The sequence below is a fragment of the Vipera ursinii genome (genome assembly GCF_947247035.1).
Source record: "Vipera ursinii genome assembly, chromosome: 3".
Taxonomy (NCBI): domain Eukaryota; kingdom Metazoa; phylum Chordata; class Lepidosauria; order Squamata; family Viperidae; genus Vipera; species Vipera ursinii.
In genome coordinates this window covers 35,340,774-35,347,687 of record NC_139516.1, presented here as the reverse complement: position 1 = coordinate 35,347,687, position 6,914 = coordinate 35,340,774, and positions in this window count along the sequence as shown.

The following is a 6,914-nucleotide window of genomic DNA, read 5'->3' as shown; positions in this document are numbered from 1 at the left end:
GCCATTATATTTTGAATCAGTTGTTGTTTCCAAGTACTTTTTAAGGTCATCCTCAAGTACAGTGCATTACAATAGTTAGTCCAATGGCAATAATAATATGAAATACTCCTGTCCCTGGTAGGATTGCAACTGGTGCCCCAGCTAAATCTGGGCATAGGCCCCTCTAGCCACAATTTCCATTGGTTTCAGCAGGAGCCATGAGTTAAGAAGACCACCAAGTCATCAACCTCTCTTACAGGGTCCTCAAGGAACAACTCTGGTAGCGACTGAAAAATCCCAATGTATTCACAGCAACTCAGACTTATTAGGGTCCAATCAATCTATTCTTTCCCAGCCAGACCCTGTCAGCCTCCATCCAATGAAGAAGGAGCAGAATCATTGTAGAACAATGCCACCTATTCCCAACCTCTGAAGACTGTCCAATATCAGTTGATGTATCAAAAGCCACTGACAAGTACAGTAAGACTAGAAGGGATCATTATTTCTATCCAGGACTCAATAAGATCATCTAAGAGGGCAACCAGTATTAGCTCCGTTCAAAACCTGGGCCCTGAACCTGACTGAAAATTTGCTTTCCCTAAGATTGTGCAAAGTTGATCCATCACAATCAGCTCAACAACCTTCCCAACAAATGCAGCACTATTAATATGCATGCCACAATACTCAGAGCTACAAAATTTGAGCTTTTTTAAAAAAATATATATAGATCACTAGATGTCAACAAAATGTTACAACTTTGTATATCTTCTTGCTATATTCAATGCTTGTTAGGATTTTTTTTGCAGCCCAGATCTATTAGGACTACCAATCTTACATGTTAAGGGAGACACCTATCAGACAACTTTTCATCTGCATTACTATCAGAGCAATTATTTACCAGTTGAACTCTAATTCAAAATTAAAGTAAGATTTCACTCATCAATAATGCTAATACTACTGAATCCCAAATTAACCAAACACAATTTAGCCTAACATTTTGTCTGAATCCAGCCCACAATATGCATTTAAATGTATTGTATCAACCCAGAAAATTTGGCTAATTGAGTAAACTACAATTAGATGAACAATGAGAAATGCTTGACCTTATGACCTTATAATACAGAGCAACAGACTGAACTTTCCTTCCTTGCCTTGTTTTGGAAGATGCAGAAGCAATTAATTCACAATATGCTGTTCTTTCATATATGGATGGAACTCAGTGAATGGTGGTCATCTCCATCATCTACAGATTATATAATATAAACTGAAATAATGACTACGTTTTTAATGTCAAACTGAATAATGGTGTCAAATTAGATTAAATTGGAAATTAGACAATGAGGTTGGTAGATTACTAGAACAATTCATGGTACATTGATTAGTGATTAATGATGGCAGAGATTATTCAATTTCTATCTTAAATTACAGTGTTGAAATTAAAAAAGAACTTGTAGTAAATAGAAATGGATTTTTGTGAAGATGAACTGTGAGCTACATTCTGTGCTGATACTCATCGTATATTCCTGGATTCAGAAATCTTTAATGCTAAGTGACTGAAGTCTACCCTTCCTTTGATTAAGAGTGGTCTCCAACATATACTAAACTGTTTGTTTGTTTTAGATGAGAAACATAACACAGGTTGCAAGCAGAATCTCAAAACTCTTTAATCACTAGAATGTTCTTCCTAGTTCTAAAATTGGTCACTTGAAAGAGATAAATCAGTAGAGTTGAACCTATTTTTGAGAGAAGCTTGTATTGATTCTCTTTTGCTGCTATTTGTGGCTTAGATGTGCAGGCTTATTCATGTACATACACTGCAGCATTATGAGCTCCAAAGAAAGGAAGACTTTTTTCACATTCCTCTGGAATTAATTCAGATTCTTTGTCTATTCTGTCTGTATTATCACCATGCACTTCAGAGTATGGTATTTAGATGGTATTTAGTAACCATCTGACCAAAAGTTGTTTGCTAAAGCAGAAACTAGTAGCAAGTTTCCCAGCATATATTCTGCTGGTCTGCCTCATTTTCTCCCATGTTATTGATGATTGAATAACAACACTAGCCATTTTTTAAAGGGTGAACTTTCAAGATGAGCCACCCATACTAGGAAGTAATGTTTGCTAGTTATCCATAGAATAAGAATAAAGGCGAAGTGAACTTTTATTAAATCAACTTGCACCCCTTGAGAAGTAAACACAGGCTGCAGAAGAGTCTAGGGCACTTTCCTGCCCTTGAGCATGAGGCACTGCTATCATTGGCAATGTAGTACTTTTAAATGATGAAAATGGCAGTGGTGTATCATTATTGTTATTTTAGTTGATTGCACAGTCAGCCAGATGTTTAGATTGGATTTGGCATTTTTATCCGCCTATCAAGGAGAAAAGCTGGGATAGACTTTTAATTTAAAAAGGCTAAAATAAGGGGAAAGGCCTCCTATGAATTCAGTGGTGCATTGAGGTGTATTAGCATCTATCTCTATAAGACTGAGTACATTTTTTGAACTAATCGTAATCATGGAGATCCATGCTGAATGGTTTTCTATCCATTTCACACTGACCTTTCTCCTGGTTGTTTCTCCAATTTTGGATCTATGTACAAAATTACATAGAGAAATTCTCATAATTTGTCCTTATCTCTGCAACCCTATGTTGAAACTGTCCAAGAGAAGAGCGAAAGCAATTAAGAAGATCCCTGTACCAAATATTTTCTAGATTGAAAAGTTGTCTTAGTATATTTTCCCAGGTTTTTTTTTAAAATGCAGGGTCCAATTTCTTTTATCACAGATTCTCTCCTGCCTTCTTCAGGTCCTATCTTCTTATAAGCCACCTATTTGGACATAGCTGAACACAAATACTTCTGGCTTTTGGTGCAGTGGATTGTGTTCTATGCCCAACACAGCCTGTTTTTTTCATTTAGATAACAAAAGTACCCTGCTGAGCAGTGATCAAAGGGCTGACTCAGCATACCTTCTAAGCAATGACAGTGAGTTTCTGTCTCCAGGATGGTGGCAAATGCAAAATTACATTATTCCAATAAACTTTGGAATGTTGAAATATATTTTTTCCAATTTATATCAAGCTGAATTTTCATCGTTCTTTAAATCTCACACTCATTGAAATTAAAATCTAGATTTTGAGTTTCTGCAATATGCAGCTCTTACATCAGGAAAGTTAGCAGAGTACTCTTGCCACAGAAACTAGCTAGGCATTTAGTGCACTATCTCAGTATACTGGAGAATCTAAAGCTGAAGAGATAAAGATCAGTGAGCAGAGATTTACTGCATGCCTAAAAGCTTATCTGCAATGTTTTCTTGATCCTGAAACAGATTATATGCAGAACAGTGACTTTGTAGATATCTGCACATTTATAAAATATTCCCATTTGTTCTTTACCCTTTACTTGCTTAATCCTGTTACAAATTTATAACTGACAATTGGGTGGGGTAATGTGTGAGGTTATGATAAATTCTGCCACATCATCAGTGTACACCAAAGTAGTGCTTAAGATTTTTCCTCTAGAAAAACCCATAATTACCGTATGTGTTTTTCTTAAAAAATCCCTTTGGTGCTCACATTTTATTACATCAGTTTCTCCTACTATGCACTAGCATGAAGTAAATCACTGGTCAGTATTTTGTAGGCTCTTCTGAATACAAGAGCACTATCCCTTCCACTGTTCTTCCAACACCCACTTATGCAAGCACATATACACATACAGAGAGAAGCAAGCTGTTCGTTCAGCACCCTTAGTGTATCAGACTTGACTGACCATTTAGTCAGCACCACGGACAGCAAATTCTCAACTCAGTTGCCGGGATCTTAATGTGGAATCTTCATTCAGGTCAGTGTGACCCAGGAATCTATTCCTGCTTTCCCAGTAACTGCAGAGAATTAAATGCAAATCAAAGCGGTTCATTTTGTCAGCTTATTTTTCTTGTCTCCCTCTTTACCTTTTGTCCCAAAGCCCTCCCTGCTCCTCTGGCATTATAACAGAAGTCAAGGAAAAGAGCAAGCTGATTTTTGACCCACTCCAAAGTATCTGTGGGGAACAGTGGTAAGAACAAGGAAGAAAGTGAAACTTACTGCTTGCTGGTGTGGAGAGCCAGCACATGCACCCATATGTGTGCACTGTCCGATAGGGCTGAAGACTTCAAGCCGACAGGGCAGTCTCTCAAAAATGCTGCAGTTGCTTTTTCCACCCGCCCCTCCAGGGCTCCCATACCTCACTGTATTCTGCAGAGCTCTAAGCTCATTGGCTGAGAGGTTTCTCAATAGAATAAAGCTTCTGCATTAATTGGGAAGGGGCTCTCTCAGTCCTTCCCCCTCCCCATCCTCTTCTGTGGTGCAGTCCATTGTCCAACCCTGGAGGCTGGCTTTAGCCCATCCCCTCCAACCAACTCTTTTCCAAGTGTCCGCAACCAGGCTTGCTGAGGTTTGCAGTCTGTTTCAGGCACACAGGCAAGGAAACGGAGGAAGTCTGCCCGATCGATAGAAAAGCCTGCTAAGTCAGCTGCAAAAGCAGGCAAATGGGAGGGTACACTTGCAGAAAACCTTGTGTCTGTGTGTCTCTCTGTGTGTATTTGTATGTGTGAGACAATGAGGCTCTGGCTTTGATGAAGACCTCAATTCTCCAAGGAGGAAAATAATAAAATTAATAAAAAATGTCAGTGATCATATGCCACCTATATCATAGGGAGCTTGCAGTGCTGCTCAAATGGCTCAGAGAAATGAAGCAAATAGTCTTTTGACTGTACTGCCCCCTATAAAGAAAAGAAAAGAAACTTAACAAGATATTATCCAAGCTCTATTCAAGGTCAAAATTGCAGATTAGGTGTATTAAGAGTTTTCCCCCAACACTGAAATGTCTCATCCTTTTTGCCTGTAACAGGACATTCCTCACGTCTTGGCACAATGACTCAGAGTCAAGTTTTTGGTAATTCTTTGGCTCACAAAAAACGAGTGAACTCCTGGCATTCCTTTCCTAGCAAATACAAGCAGGATCTTTCCTCAGCTTTGCATTGTGCTAAGAGAAGAATATGGAACTGGCCCAATCAAATAAGTAGCCTTTTTTCATTCTAAAAGCTAGCCTTAAGTAAAATACAAAGGATTGTGGAGGAGAATAGAGGAATGAAAGACAAGTTGTCATTTCACTAGAAGTCCAGGAATCTAAGCCTTGGAATTGCTGTTTAAGGTTACAAATTTCATTGCAACTGCTATGAACCAGCCATTTGCTTACTTATTTTAGGGAAATGGCCATGAGTTTCAGCCTAAAAATATTTACGAATTCCCTTATTTCGGCATTCTAGAGCCATCCAATACATTCATGTGAATCGTGTACAGTAAGATATTTGTTAATGAAAGAAGGTATTGCTCAGGCTAAGATGAGAATTAAAACCAACATGCAAAACATTCCATTATGAAATCCAGAATTTGTTGATGATTCAGATCCAGCATCACTGCCAACCCATTTTCCCTTGTTATATGCAAGTTACCAACCGGGCACATTATGCAAATGTCGCTAACTGGCTAGGGAGTTGTGCATGCAGTTGTGCATTCTAGCCCAATGTCAAAATCAGGGATATTGATCACTGCCATCTGAGAAACAGAAACAGATTTTCTGCAGTTATAGAATGTTTGTCTGTAATAGACAACTCTTGTCAATTATTGTAAGATTACAAGCATTTTTCATCTGTGTTTGTTCTTACCATGCCAAGACAAATTACACAACAAGCACATAACAGGAAAATAGTAATATTGCCGAGTTCCACTATGGAATACCATTATGACTATCAGGAAAATTTTGTACTACAGTTCTTTTGAGAATCTCTTGGGAACATCTAGATTAATATCTTTTTATAGGGTCTAACTCATCATGGAAATATTGATACAAATACAAAAAGCAGACTAGTTAGAGCAGTAGTCTTCCCTATAATGATGTATGGGTGTGAGAGCTGGACACTAAGAACAACTGATCGAAGAAAAATTGATGCCTTTGAACTGGCGTAAATTATTGTGTATGCCATGGACAGCCAAAGCAACCAACCGAGAGCTGCTGAATCGTATAAAACCAGACACATCACTAGAAGCCCAAATCACAAGACTACATCTGACTTGTCATGTCATGTATGCAAATTCATTGGAGAAGTCAATAATGTTAGGAATGGTTAGTGGATCAAGAAGAAGGGGGCAAGCAAAGAACTGGCTGGCTTGATACCATCAAAGCTGATACAAAGATGAGCATCCAACAACTGAAAGAAGATGTGTTTGACAGGGTAGCATGGAGAGCCCTTGCCCATAACGTCACCAAGAGCTGTACACAACTGAACTGTTAAAGCTACTACTACTCACATAAACTGCTTCATATATTTATTTTTATAGTTATTAAAGATCAAAGATGTTTTTATTAGACATTTAGCTAATTGTTATTCTGAAAATTAGCCTAGATTATTTTGGATACCCAGACTTAGAGGATAGCAAAGCTATCCACAGGGAGAGAGGAAAGAATCCAAAAATGTCAAGATAATGACTGTGCCCATAAAACTGAAGCCTTGCTCCTTTGATATGTGCATCACACAATGTTCTCTGAAAGGAGATGGAGTTCAGTTGTGCACCACAGCCACTATCTTGACTTTTTTGATACATGGTCCTTCACCCTTGATGATAGCTACTATTCTCAAAGATTCTCTGTTATAAATAGAGTCAGAGGCCCTTTGACCTGATTTAGCAAGACTTCTTGTATGATGATAGGCCAGGATAACAGAAACATAGAACAAGAGCAAATTGATTTCTCAATCCTATTGAACGATGTGGTTCATATAGGTGTTTACTATGTACACTGCAGGATACAAGAGTAAGTCTCAGCTTTTTCCACCCTCCCCCACTATGTATTTAGACTTTAATGAGAACTGAGGACTGTATACATAATTTATGCAAAC